The sequence below is a fragment of the Lactuca serriola genome, chromosome 6 (assembly GCF_051521515.1).
Source record: "Lactuca serriola cultivar US96UC23 chromosome 6, Lser_US96UC23_V15, whole genome shotgun sequence".
NCBI lineage: Eukaryota > Viridiplantae > Streptophyta > Magnoliopsida > Asterales > Asteraceae > Lactuca > Lactuca serriola.
The window spans coordinates 170591245-170607065 of NC_136413.1; the positions used below are offsets into that span (position 1 = coordinate 170591245).

Genomic DNA, 15821 nt, shown 5'->3' on the forward strand with positions numbered 1-15821 from the left:
CTTCTACAGGAGTTGATAGTGGTGGGCCCTCAACCAGAAGTAGGGCAAAGTGCAAGGGTAAAGATGTAATTGCCAATAAAGGTACATGTCCATGGGCAGTCCAAATATCGAGGGCTAATGAAAATCAGGATTGGTTGGTGAAAACAGTACAGGATGAGCATAAATGTTTGCAAACAAGGGCGGTTAAAGCTTGCACTTCCAGATACGTAGCAAACTTAATTGTTCAACAAATACAGAGTAACCCTAAAATTCCAGTGAAAGCTTTACACGAAGAGTTGTGCAAGAAACTGGAGGTAGGAATGTCATTGCAAAAGGTTGCTAGGGCAAAGTCAATGGCTGAGCGTATCATTAGTGGGGACTACCAAGTACAGTATGGATTTTTGAGGGATTATGTGTCGGAGCTACTCAACACTAATCCTGGTACAACAGTTCGGATTGATGTGTATCCAGAAACCTCCCTGTCTGTTACCACAAGAACTTTTAGAAGAATATATGTCTGTTTAGGTGCATTGAAGTTAGGATTCAAATCTGGATTAAGAGATTTTCTAGGTCTGGATGGTACTTTCATGAAGGGCCCTTACCCTGGGCAAGTGTTAACTGCTGTAGGGTTGGACTCAAACAATGGCATATACCCTGTAGCATATGCAGTGGTAGAGACAGAATCAACAAGTAGCTGGACCTGGTTCTTGGAACTGTTAGGAGAAGATCTGGATCTGGGACCAAATTCAAACTTTACCTTCATTTCAGATAGACAAAAGGTGTGTACCACCTAACTTTTTTATTACCTTTACTAAATACATTTGGTTAACTAATGTTGATTACATTGACTTTTGTTTAGGGAATAATACCAGCAATGGAGAAAGTATTCCCTAGTGCAGAACACAGGTTCTGTTTGAGGCATATCCAGGAAAACATGAAGAAGCAATGGAAAGGAAAAGACTTAAGTGACCAGCTTTGGGAGTGTGGTAGAGCAACAACAGTCAATCATTTTAACAGAGCAATGGATGAGTTGAAGAAGATCAATGCAGAGGCTCATGCTTGGGTGTCTAAGATCCCAGCAAACACTTGGGCTAAATCTCACTTTAGTGGTAAGTTTCTAGAAATTTATTGAGAAATGTTAATCTTCCCTTTTGTGTGTTTACTATATGTGTAATTGTCTTCTGTTAATATCTATTATTCAGGAAGGGCACATACTGATTGTTTGTTGAATAACCTTTGTGAGGTATTCAATTCAAAGCTAGATGAAGGTAGGGATAAACCTATTATCACTTGCTTAGAGTATATTAGAGAGTATCTCATGAAAAGGTTATGTGTGGTGCAAAAGGAAATAGATAAGTGTGAAGGACTTCTAACCCCTACTGCAACTACACTGTTTGAAAAGATTAAGGCTGATGCATCAAAGTATGTGGCTAAATACAATGGGGCAGGGAAGTACCAAGTGGCAAGCACATGGCAAGACCAATATGTGGTAAATTTGAATGATCAAAGTTGCAGTTGTAGGTTTTGGGAGATTACAGGTTTCCCATGTAGACATGTTGTTTGTGCTATATGGGACAAAATTGAAAATGGTGAAAATGCCCCACATGTTGATGAATGGGTCCATCCTTGCTATAGGTTATCAACATGGAAAGCCATGTATTTCAACAAAATTGATCCATTGAATGGACGTACAATGTGGCCTAAAAGTGACTGCCCATTCACTTTACTTCCACCAAAACATAAGACACAGGTTTGTATTTAAAGTACACCAAATATATAGTATACATGTGAACATGGAATGAATTCAATTTTAACTATAGTATATCAACATGTGTAGGTTGGGAGGCCTAAGAAGAAGAGAAGAAGGGGTGTTGATGAGCCAAACAGCCAAGCTGGTAGATTGAGCAGGAAATATTTGGCAGTCACTTGTTCAAAGTGTCATAACAAAGGGCACAATTCCAGAACATGTAAAGGGCAGGGAGGCAGTGGTGAAGTTGGAGGAGGCTGAAAATTGACTTTTTAGTGGTTATTAGGATGTTGGTGTTGTAGGTATTTAGAAACTTATGTAATGTGTACTTGTTTGAAGATGTGTTAAGAACTTGAAAACTTTGCATGTAATGCTTGTGTTGTAGGTCTTTTTAAAAATTTGCATCATGGTTGTGTTAAGCACTTTATAACTTTGAATGTAATGGTGTGTATGCACTTTTTGGTGATGAATTAATATGTTTTGTGTACTACCCTTCACTTCATAGATCAATTAATAACAATGTACATTTCAATTGCAAATGAAAACCATCTTCAAGATGCAATTACAATACACTTAACAATTACATTTCAAAAACATTCAAGAAATTGAACAATGAACTATAACAAACTACATTCCATTACCATTACCATTACCACTGCATTACACATTAATCTGATACATAAACCAAATACAACAACACCAATTCCAAAACCACCTACATAAAGTGAAAGCAAAAAAACCCCTATTCGATTAAAATAAAAAAAAAACCCTGCAATGGTTACAAACCAAAAACCAAAACTCCATTACCATCCTAACCTTCAGAAGATACTTAGAGATTAAAATAATACCAAAAAAAAACACCCATGAACAAAACAACATCAGCTGGTAGTTCCACAATTCTGCAGTTACAATGGCGACCCTCTCCTCCAATCGATTCATTGATCTTATCAAACCTGGAATCACCACCAATGCCCTAGCACACATAGGGGGATCAGACCATCGAATGAAACCACATCTTCTACAGTTCCAAAATTGCCTTCCAGGGTTACGATCCGTCCATGAAGTGATCTTCGTTGCTTCATTCCCACATCTGCAAGTCACCATCTTTGAATCAGAAGCGATTGGATGTCGTGAAGGGTGCAACGGTTAGCAACAGTGGAAAGGAGGAGAGATGATCGACTGATGAAGCTAAAGGATTTGCCCAAAAATCGGACATGCAATTTCTTTTAAAGAGAGGAGGTTACAACTGAAATGACGAAATTACCCCTGCAATATTTTATTAAAAAATGAGTTAACGGTGAAATGCTAACGGAGTGAGCCGGAAGGACCATTTGTTAAAAGTTTTGAAACCACAGGGACCATCTGTGAGGTTTTCTGAACTTAGGGACTAAACTTGATATTTCTGGAAACCACAGGGACCATTTTTGAAGTTTTGTCTTATTTCTATAAGGAGAGATCCTCGGCCAAGAAACTAGTAGATAATTATGTGAGGGGGTAGTTTCCTACCATTGTGTGTTGGTTTCAATGGTTTCGGATAAAGATATCATGTTTATTTCTAGGTTTTGGAAGAAATTTCAGGAGGATCTGGGCACTCAACTTCACTTCAGCACAACATATCATCCTCGGACCGATGGATAAAGAGAGAGGATGATTCAGACCTTAGAGTGTATGCTTAGGGCTTGTGTACTTGACTTCGGTGGGAGATGAGATTCATATTTTCAATTGAAAGAGTTCTTTTACAACAACATCTTCTACTCCAATATTGGTATGCCTCCATTTGAGATGATTTATGGGAGAAAATGTACGACTCCAATTTATTAAGGAGTGGTAGGGAAGAGAGTCATAGCGAGCACTAAGGTAGTGCTCAAGATTACCAAGCTTATTCAACAGGTACATGGGAGCATGCAGATTGTGCAAATTCGGCAGAATATCTATGTAGATTGGCGCCATTCTGATCTTGAGTCTGATTTTAGAAGTAGGGAAAGTTAGGAACTAGGTATATTGGACCCTTTAGGGTTACTACACGTGAGGGGAAGTTTGCTAACCATTATAGAATTTTCCATGTTTCACAGTTAAGGAAGTGTATAGCAGATAAGTCTACGGTAGTTCCTTTGGATGATATTCATGTGGATAAGCATTTGAATTATGTAGTGACACCAGTTGTGATCCTAGATAGTAAGACGAAAACCTTTCGCAACAAGGTGATCGAGCTGGTGAAGGTGTAATGGCGGCACCAGAAGGGTTCCGAGTCTACTTAGGAACCCGAGGAAGAGATACACAAGCATTAGCATGATTTGTTTCTTGCAACAGATTTTGAGGGTGAAATATAATTCAAGTACGGGAGATTTGTAACATTTGATTCTCGGTATGTATTTTACTTATTCAAGTTTGAATTTTAGGCTGGAGCGTGGTGTTACAATGGTTGGTCACGGCACGCTAGACACGTGCAAGGCACTGAGCACCTAAACTGGGGCATGATGCACCCTAACTGGCAAAGGAAACCCTAATTTTTTTGCATTAGACCCTACTTAATAGCACTTATCCCTAGGGTTACCTTTTTTGGCAGCCCCCATTTCCCAAAAAAACGTCCATGCTGCAAACCCTAGCCTCTGTACTTGTGGTCTTGAGTTTTATACCTTGTTTGTGAACTTTAAAGGTGAAGGAAATCCTTTTTGGTGAAAGGCGGACTTGTTCGAGTGTAGACCCAACTATTTCCTCACATTTCTGGACCATTGTGAGTTTAAAGTTTCTACCTTGGTGTTTATTTCATTATATTTAGATGGTATATGTCATTTTGGTCTCATTTGGTCTCTTTTCATGGTGTTCTTAGAGTTTACAGAACTCCAAAACCTTATGAATGATTTAGAATGACTCTTAGACTTTGTTAAAGGTGGGAAAATGGGTGTACATTCATTCCCTTTGAGCCATGCATGGGATTTTGGTCCTTTTGGTCACATTTTGAGTTTGGGTTAGAGTTTCGGGAAGATTAGGCCATGGATATGGATAAAGTTGGATACTTTATTCATTAAGACCCTTAGGAGATTCAGATCTAAATGATTCATCCCTTGGCTGAAAGGATTAAGTGTTAAATAAGAAGAGGTTGATAAACCACTAAGCGTGATGCGTCTCATTAAGGTTATAGTGCGCCTCTGGAAGGTTTCGCATCTATTTTTTCAGTTTATAGGCATGGAGCAACATTGTCTTGGTCACGGAACGCTTTGCGTTAACTTTAACCGTCGATTTTTTGACCAGTTTGACTCTTGTTGAAACTTGGATGGGTTGGGCGTTAGACTGGGGTTTGACACCGGATTGTTATTTAAGTGGTTCGTGAGACCGTTTATTACGATAACGCTTGTGTGCTTGCAATTCTTAAACTTTTCAATTACAGATAATGTATGTAATGATTGGATCTGATGTACGTATGATGCCTATATAACGTTATGGCATGTTTATATGCTTAACTAAACTAGTGGATTCTTGTATGTATGTTTGTATGTAAGGTTTGCATGCTTTATATGTGATGATGGAGATACAAATGATGTGTCGTGAGCCTACATGTCTGTTTGGATGATGGCAATATATATGTTGTGTCATGAGTCTATGTGTCTGAGGGATTACGGTTAAAGCCTGTATGCCTAGTGTATATATGCATTGTTGTTACAATGATATTAATGGTTTTTAAGGAACTCACTAATTTGTGTGCATACGTTTTGAAGTTAAATATTTTTCGGTAGTTCTGCTTACAGACAGAAGGACCCAACATGATTGTACAATATCCGTGTTGATAATGATTTTACGATTAAGACTTCTGCTGGTTTTGTGAAGATTCTAATACATTTTTACAATATGATTTATAGCACCACTCTTAAATTTTTTGTTTAACCCATTGATTGTATACATAACAAGAATCCTTTCAGGCACAGAAGAATCAATATTATCAAGCATATCAGCAATTGAATTAAGACGAGTACAACATGTAGAAACATATGAGTCACGTTGAGTAACCGTAGACCTCCATACATACCATATGTTCATTCACATCAAAAAATTTAGAAATATGCCTTAATTCTTTAAATATGTCCAACATACGTTTATATTTTTTAGAATTAAATCAAGCTTGTTCTATAGGGAACTCGATCCACACCCAAGTCCTACCCACATAGGTCATCATTAATCCCTAGAACCCTTCAACTTTAAGTATCTTTTATAAATATTTTATAAATCACCTAAGACCACTCTAGTCACTTCATTCACGGATATAAAATCCCTTGTCATTAGATCTTCATTTTATGTTTCTTCTTCATCGTTAAAACATCACCCTACTAACCTAGAAAGCTAGAACTACCTTTGTGTATGATCTCCCATTAACATTAAAATTACCACCATTAGACAAATTAGTTGTCTTTGACACACCATCACTTGTGGTTGTTAGTAGTAGATGGAAACTTCTCCCCGTGATAAAACCTAGCCACAGAGAAGAACACGTGAAAGGTTCTTATTAATATAGAGTTAAGTTGTCACAACATGTTTACATGCACGACCTTAGCAAACTTAACAAAATCAAACTTATTTTCAAGTTTCAAAAAATTTCTTGGCACATCTACATCACGAATTTTTCCATACTTACCACGCAAAGTCCACAACTCTTTAGTGTTAATGTATATCTGATGTATTGTATTTTGTTAGACCCATATTCTTTGTATTCAGCCCATATCGTTGTATTGTGGTATATATAGTGTTTTAAAGAGAAGGGTTAATTTTCATGGGATAAAAAAGTTTACATGGTATTAGAGCAACAATGAATTTTCTCACCCTAGTCGCTGCTTCTTCCTTCCTAGTGCAAACCATTCTCAGTTGATTCTTCTCTATCTTCTGAATTCTTTCAATCTCAGCTTCTGTCTTACTCTCTTCACGTCTTTTGAACCATGGTGCAACCATCAACATCCAATACCAATTCCAATTCAAAAAAAACATATAGCATATCCAATCTCAAATCCTCCATACCCATCATTCCTGATCTAGAAAAGCTTAACTATGATGCATGGAGAGAACTTTTTCAGACTCACTACACCGGATTTGGAGTATCTGATCATCTAAAAGCTCCAACCGAAAAATATGTTGTTGTCGCAGAGGAATGGGAGCGGATTGATTATATCATACAGATGTAGATGTTCGGTACTATATATGAACCATTACTTTAGAGTTCATAAGGACCTCAAGAAACAAAGCTTTGCTCATGAGATGTAGCAAGATCTTGAAGACCTATTTCGCATCAAAAAAGACGCAAAAGTCATCCAACTCGATAATAAACTACGTACGGTTACTCAAGGTGACTCAGATGTTTCTACATGTTGTACTTGTCTTAATTCAATTGCTGATATGCTTGATAATATTGATTCTTCTATGCCTGAAAGAATTCTTGTTATGCAATCAATGGGTTAAACCAAAAATTTAAGAGTGGTGCTACAATCTTACGCCACAACAAGCCTATTCCTAGTTTTTTGGACACTCGATCCATGATTATAGCTCAAGAACATCGTATCAAACAACTTGATTCTTCGTCTGATCCATCTTCCATTCCTTCATCGCTTAATGTGCTAGTCATTGAACAACCAGGGCCGGCCCAAGGGTAGGGCGAGATGGGCCGTCGCCCAGGCAGCAAAATAATAAGGGGCATCAGATTGCTTCAAGCTCTTATGTGTATATCTTATTTGGCCCAAAATTTTGGTCCACAAGGTAAGGACGACACTGAAGGGATGGTGAAACGTGAAAGTAATCAGCATAGTTTTTTTTTTTGCCTAAAAACACATACGCCTTACCGAAGACGAAGAGACTGTGAGAACTACGATGAGTCTAGGAGACTGAGGTATTTGAGTAATTATGGGTTACAGGGGCATCAATTTTCTTGAATTTCCCCTAGTTTTGTTATTAGCAAAGAGCTGAAGACTGAAGAAACAAGAAACGAAGTAGAGTAAGGAGAAATTAGAAACAATGTCCTTTTGAAAAGGAGAAGGTTTGTGAAGCCTCTTGCCCCATCCTTGTACTATTGAAGGGTGTTTGACTCTCAATTTTACTTTAATTTGCTGTCGATGTGATTTTAGGTCTCTTATTCACTATCCATTGTTATAGTAGAGTAGCTTTTATTTCAATGTTATGTTTGCTTGTTGTTCGTTTTGTAGTTGTAGATCTTTTATTTTGTTGTCCAAAACATGAAATGAGGATTGGAATATGTGATTACTGATTCGGAAGGTATTCTTCTATTCCTTGTTGATTTACTTGTTAATTCTACTTTTGTATGACAAATTTCTTTTTAGTTAATTGGATTAATACTGCTACTTCTATTTTTTTCTTCATATTTTTGCTTGCCTCAAGATTGGCTGGTGGAGTGGTGTGGCTCGTCCTAATGCTGAATAAAAAGGGATAATATTTGATATTATGGTGCTGTTATTTCCTCACTTCAGAACTTATATCACAGTTTTTGTATTGTTTTTTTTATGGTTTAGGAAAAACCAAGGGCATATTAGGTTATGTTACATCAGCCGAAGAATGATCATGAAAGTTAGTCTTTTGATTTTTTGCCTAAAAGAAGGTTTTGTTCTTTTGTATGTATCGTATCTAAATGAAAATACTACTTGTTGTGTTCTATAGTTTCTTTTGCTATAGTTAGGTTAAAGTTGGAAAATGGTGCTTATAGAGTTCATAGGAATTATTATATTGATATTTTCTTTTTCTATGAACAAATATCATTGTATTCTCCCTCGGATCCTGACTGGTTTCACCAACTCGGAGCTTAATTTGCTTTACAAAAGGAGATTTTTTTATTCCAAAAGCAACTTGGATAATTAATGGTAGGAATTTTTAGTTGTCATTACGAATGTATTATAACCTTTGCGAGTTGATTAATTTTTGAATTGTTCTTTGTATATGTTTGTTTTCTATAATAAGCTCTCATTCGAGATGGGTGGCACTGAATTATCAAATGTTCAAATAAATACTCTTTATATGCTTGATATTTTTGCTGAAGCAAACCAAGATAAGGGTCTAATATTTATTTTTCCATAGTTCCATTCTTTATTCATCTTATTAGTTGCTTTTTTTTTTGCTTCCGAAACTGTATTTTACCTGTTCTATTTTTCATTGTATGATACAAACACGGGGCATTAATAGATTTTTTGCCCTAGGCATTGAAAACCTATGGACCGGCCCTGTGAACAACAAAACCCACTCCAAATTTAGACTACTACGGATTTAATCACTGTGGTGCTTAGAACGGTGGCAGGGGCGAGGACGCAACAGTCGGGGTGGTGGTCGATGGTCAAATTCAACCGATCAAACTCTCCAGGCTCCTCCGAGTTGGGGGTTCGGATGGTACCCATTACAAACTAGACAAGGTTTACTGCCAAGACCTTCTCAGCAGCCCAATTTCGTCATTTAACATCCTCCGTGGGCCGGTAATAGTGTGCAGTAACAACGATAGCCCAATCATCAACTTTTAGCTCCTCCAGCCCATTAAGCGTACATAGTCCATCAGTCCAACAGCAAAATTCTTCAGGTGCAAATCAGCCCACTACCCTTCCATAAATGTTCAATTTGATGTCTCTCAATGATCCATCAAATGACGGATGGGTAATGGACACTAGGGCCACTTTACATCTTCACTCAAATGTAGGTATACGGAACTATATTAGCAATAAGAGCATTATTTTACCTTATGTTTTAGTTGGTAATGGGTCTAAAATTCATGTTTATAACTTTGGTCACTCTTATCTTCCTAACTCCAATCCTTATCGTCCCTTATTCTAAAAAATATCCTTATCACACCTTAAATCATTAAAAATTGAGTAAATTACTAAAACTGTCCCTATGGTTTGATAAAAATTGCACGTTTAGTCCTTAATTTTTTTTTTTGCAATCGGATCGTCCCTGTGGTTTGATTTTGTTGCATTTTTCGTCCCTTACATACATAAAGTTAGGGACCAAACATGCAATTTTGACCAAACCTTAGGGACGAAAAACGCAACAAAATCAAACAAGAGGGACGATCCGAGTGCAAAAAAAAAAGTTAGGGACCAAACGTGCAATTTTGACCAAACCATAGGGACGATTTCAGTAATTTACTCTTAAAAATTTGATATATGTTCGTAAGTTTACTCGTGATCATCATTAATCTATTGAATTTGATGCTTATGGTTTTTCTATGAAGGATTTTCAACCCAAGAAAATACTCCTTCAATGTGAAAGCTCTGGTGACTTGTACCCTATCACGTTACCTACCCATCAAGCTTTGGTCTCATCTAATTCTACCATTTGGCACCAACAGCTTGGACACCCCAATCAAGAAGCTTTTAACCACTTACTTACGCAAAATTTAATTCCTTGCAAAAGCATTAAAAATTCTACTTTATGCTAGCCTTTTCCGTTACACAAGCATGTTAGGCTTCCTTTTACATTGTCGAATTATGTTGCCTCTTCTGTTTTTGAAATTGTTCATTTTGATGTTTGGACATCTTCAGTTCTTAGCAACTATGGTTTTATGTATTATCTTATGTTTCTTATACAAATTTCTCATTATATGTGGGTGTTTCCTATTAAACATAATGATGTGTTTGAAAAAAATTTAAATTTAGATCTTATGTTAGAAATCAATTTCAATGTGATACTAAATAATTTGAATGTGACAATAGGGGTGAGTATAATAATACTCAATTTCATAATCTTTGTATCACCAATGGCATCCAAATGCATTTTTCTTTTCCTTACACTTCCCAACAAAAAGGAAGTCTGAACATTTGATTCGTAAAATCAACAACACAATCCACACTTATCTCTTTCAAGATCGCCTCCCTCCTACATGTTGGAGCGAGAATATTTTCATGGTTCTTCATGTTCTCGATGTCGCTCCCTCCATCACCACCAAACACATCTCCCCTTATCAAACACTCTACAATAAAACACATTCATATTCTCACCTTTATTTCTATGGTTTCCTTTGCTACCCTTATATTCCTACTCCTCATAAATTGTCTCCTTGTTCCACCCCTTGTATCTTCCTTGGTTATCCTACCCAGCATAAAGGGTATCGTTGTCTTAACCTTCATACAAGTTCCATTATAATTTCCAATTATGTCATGTTTGACGAGACAATTTTTCCGTTAGGTTCTTTCACACCCAATGCTGCTCCAAATTACTCTTTCTTAGAAAAATCTGCTAATCCTAACATCACTGCCACTAAACTCTTGTTCTCTTCCATTTCATAACCTACTCACTCTTCCTCTACCCAAGTCTCCGACAACGCTACGCCATCTACTGATGCTCTTATAGTGTCTTCTTCCTCTACTCCCATTAGCATCCATCTTCCATCTACTCATCTGTCTACTTATCCTATGGTGACTCGAGGTCGTGCGGGCATTGTCAATAGGTAGATAAATTAAATCTTCACACTCAAGATATATCGCCTACTCCTCATTCTTACTTACAAGCCATCAATGACCCTAACTGGCTTAAAGCAATGCAAGATGAATTTAATGCTCGTATTTATAATAAAACTTGGCTTCTTGTTCCTAAACCCGTTGGTTCTAATATTATCAATTGCATTTGGTTATTTAAAAAGAAAGATCATGTTGACGGGTCCTTAAAACGATATAAAGCTGACATTGTGGCTAACGGTCGCAGTCAGCGACCTGGAATAGACTGCGACAAGACTTTCATTCATGTGGTTAAACCAACCATAATATGCACGGTTTTATCTCTTGTTGTCTCGCAACATTGGCTTGTGCGTCAACTTGATGTAAAAAATGCTTTCCTACACGCGCAATTGCAAGAACCTAGGTACATGTCTCAGCCACCTGGGTTCCGTGACTTTAGATTTCCAGATCACGTATGTTTCCTTCATATATCTTTATACAACCTCAAACAAGCCCAGAGAACATGGTTTTAGCGGTTTTCTTACTTTATTTTGCAGTATGGGTTCATATAACAACATAAAATTTGGAAAGATTTGACTTTTAAATATTGACAAAAAGTGCAATTTGGTCATTTATGAGAAAAAGATGAGATTATGAAGTTGTGACTTCATTAAAATGTCCAATAAGAGTTTAATTCATAAAGAAGGGGTTAGATTATTAAGTTCAAGAGAAAGAATGCATGAGAAAATGCATTTCTGGTTAAATTTGTAAAAAGGGAATTTTATGCTTTTTTAGCCTACTTTGTGATTTAATAGATATCTTTTCATGGTGGTTAAATTCAGTGAGAATTGACTTAATAGAATCAACAAAGAAGTTAGATGCGTTTGAACTTGGAAGAAAAATTGTCTCGAGTTGGGATAGAATCAACAATGTACTTTGTTGATTCCCAGAGACCATTATGTGGCCATATACATGCGTGGCAACGCATAGAAAACACGATATAATTTGTTTTAAGAGCTCATTTCGATCATGCTTCATGGGGGATCGATTAGAATCCAAGATGGGGCGATTGACCTATTGCAATGATTTTCATCCCATTAAGGAAAAAGATATATCCATTTGGTGGAATTGTTTGATAGGTAAGACTGGTTGTATTGATTGACCTATTGCTTGTCTAAGATGTTATTGAGAGAGTTTAAGAGCTTTAGTTGTAACACCCATAAAATTCAAGCCAATTTAAAACTTTTTAATACATTTAAGAATCGTTAAGTTATTATATTTTGGTTTCAAAATAGTTTAAACATCAGAATATCCCCAGAATCAAATCATAAAACCCATGAAAATGAGGAGTTGTACGATCACGCCTTTGCCTTCCTGCGGTCATCTGCTGCACCTAAAACAATAATCAATAGATGTAAGCTCGAAGGCTTAGTGAGTTACCCCCAAAATACCGATACACATACAGTCCAATAACACATGAACAAATAACATATCATAACAATTGAACAACATGCAATGGGTCCACAACTTTACAAGCTGGATTACCCCCTGGGCCCTCAGTACGACCTCAGCTCGTATCTGGAATGCCATCGAGCCCTTAGTACGAGTCTGAAATGCCTATCAGGCCCTCAGCTTGTATCTGGAGTGCTCCTGAGTCCTCAGTATGAGTCTGGAATGCCTACCGGGCCCTCAGCTCATATCTGGAATACTCTAGGGTTTGTTGGCTACCGCACGGAGCAGTACAACCTCAACCTATCCCACATAACATGTCGACATGTATCATGACTAATGCACATACAGATAATCATACAATATCACAGGCAGTCCTATATATCTACCCAACTAGCATATCAACTGGCATTCATCACTAACTCAAACTCAATGTAACAATAACTTCTAGGATATCAAATCCAATGGGCCGGCCTTGGTGCCTTGGACCCCTTAGTATAGTGAGGATAACTCACCTTGCAACCGCCGAACCGAACCACGAAAGCACAAAACCAAAGCACTGCCCCAAACCCCAACACCTATAGCCATCAATGATCCATTGACATAAATATCCAAATTACCATAATACCCTTGAAGGTCAAACTGGTCAAAGTCAAAAGTCCTGGCCAAAGTCAACCTTCCTGATTGACTCTACTCGCCGAGTCAACCTATCGACTCGTCGAGTTCTAAAACTCAGAAAACTCTCAAAGCATGACTCAACTCGCCGAGTCACCCTAAGACTCGTCGAGTCCGACGATCTCTGAGTCCCATCCTGTCAAACTCACTGAGTCGCCAATCGACTCACTAATCCAAGGCTTTAACCAAAAGAGATTGGGGTTCTGCGACCTGACTCGCCGAGTCGAAGGCAATCTTCAACAGACTCGCCGAGTTGTTCTTCCAACTCTTCGAGTTCATGCCTATCTTCATATGACTCACCAAGTCCACCCAAGGAACTCGCCGAGTCTCTTCAGTCCTTCATCCATACAGAGGCTTTTTGAGCCATGCAGGGGCTCCAAACTATAGATCCAATCTTCTAGGGCATGACTCTAACGTAAAGTTGAAAACTTTACGGGAAACCAAGGAGTTAAAGGTCCAAATCACTCTAGGGCTAGGATTTAAGACAAAGGGGCTTCACCAACAACTTATTTATTAATGCTTTATGACATTCTAGACCAACACAAGTCTAGATCTGGAGTAGCAACTTCAGATCTGAACTCCAAACCCGAAATAGATCTCAAACATACCAAAATGGCCCCAAATCTCATCCATGAATAGATCTAGATGCAAAAGAGTGAAGGTAACAGCTTATTACCTCCATGATGTGCCCAAACTGAAGTAGATTCGGGATCTACACCACTCTCTTGATGCAAGCCCTTTTGATCTACAAGTTTCTTCCACTAGAAACAACTTCCAAAGCTTCAATCTCTCTCCAAAGGCCTCACACACATGAGCTTAGGGTTTTCTGGTTCTCAATGGCAATAAGGAGGCTGAGAGAAGGACATAAAGTCCTTTAAATAGGGTGCAACCCTCGAGATTAGGCTTTTTCTCATTCCAGCACCAACTCGTCGATTCCAGCTTCCGAATTGGCGAGTTAGTCACTTAATTCGCGACCCAAAACCCGCTCTGACTCGGCGAGTAATCATACCTACTCGTCGAGTCCCTTCTTCGAAATTACACTTTAAACCCTTAAATCATACTTCTGAAATTCGGGATGTTACAACTCTCTCCCACTTAAATTAGGCTTCGTCCTCGAAGCCTGGTGCAGCACCCAATCTTGGATAACAACCCTACACTGCACACTCATATATCCCCAACCAACTCAGATCTCTCCAGACACTACTATCACGTCCCTACTAAGGACAACTCCTTCCTGAATCTAGTTCCTTTCCATGCTGACATGATGACGCATCCTCCAGCTTCCGAGTAACTCCCATGAACAACCATCTATATCGCATAAATACTCATACCTGGCCCAATCAGCCTCGGGCTGGAATACCAGGTATGCCTATGACGGGTCCAGTCATCCCTAGGATGGTATACCCTCGTATCCTTACGCATGTTTGGCCCAATCAACCCTCAGGTTGGAATACCAAACACATCAGGTCCAATCAATCATAGGGTTCGGTCATCCTTAGTATGGAATACCCTAGCTTGGAATACCACTACATACATATCCCATGTCTACAACTATACTTGGTATCCAAGGATCTATCCTTGCATTTCCTTCAAACTCCTCTGATTCGACACAACCGAGCACAACTCACCCAAATCTCAACAATACGTCCAATCCGAACGCACTCCTACAACAGACATAATCACACAATCTCTAAGCCCACAGCCCATGACTGGAATACCCTCACATGGTCCTCATCATAGGTCTGGATTGCTTCTGAGTCTGTCCAAAACTCCATTCTAGAGATACTCACCTCCTTCAACTCCAAGTAGGCTTAACCCCCTGAACTTGCAGCATCAGTCATTGACACAACATCGAAGCTTCTCTCTTCAGCGAACAACATATGATACAAAAACTACTACCACACACGAATCCCAAGACACATCACGATAACTCAAACCATCATTAACATACCTAGCGCTACCGGCCAACCAACACGGCACTCATATGTAACCCATATCACCCCCTTAAGGTTAGAATACCAACTTGTCTAATCAATTCGACTATCGAGTCGAAATTCTCAGGGTTTGTTGGCCTACCGCCTCAACCCTACCACTCCCTTCGAACCTTCGTGCCTACGACTTACAGTCAGCCCGCACCGGGTATCTTGGCCTACTGCATAGAGCAAGACTGCCTCAACCCTATCTGAATGCCATAGACAATCATGAGAAAAATCTAACCCGGTTCCCAGAACCTGAATGATAGGATATTCCAATCCTAAACCTTCCCAAAACTGACTAATATCCATTCGGATCCACTCTCAGTCCCCAACTGGAGTATTACCTGATCCAAGAGGATGAAACCTCGGAGACGCTCCGAACTGATGGGATCACTAAGATCCTTTGCACTCCATCTGATCTCTCACAACAACTTCTGATCAAACCAAAATACACTGGAGTCTTCAGCCTATTTCAGCAACATGTTCAATACTTGGGGACAGACCCACTGATTGAAAGTGTTTGCTACGGCTACCCCCGTAGTCTTACAACACTTTCCATGCTGTCCGAACACGCACTCGAACTAACACCCA

The 15821-nt window shown here is 38.6% G+C and overlaps 1 long non-coding RNA gene across 1 annotated transcript; it reads left to right on the forward strand.

The window, feature by feature from the left end:
• The first annotated feature begins 6982 nt into the window (after positions 1 to 6982).
• On the forward strand, positions 6983 to 8373 carry LOC145059069 (uncharacterized). Its single transcript, XR_013686618.1, has 2 exons — positions 6983 to 7975; positions 8099 to 8373. It is a non-coding gene; the product is annotated as an uncharacterized LOC145059069 (long non-coding RNA).
• Positions 8374 to 15821: the final 7448 nt, after the last annotated feature.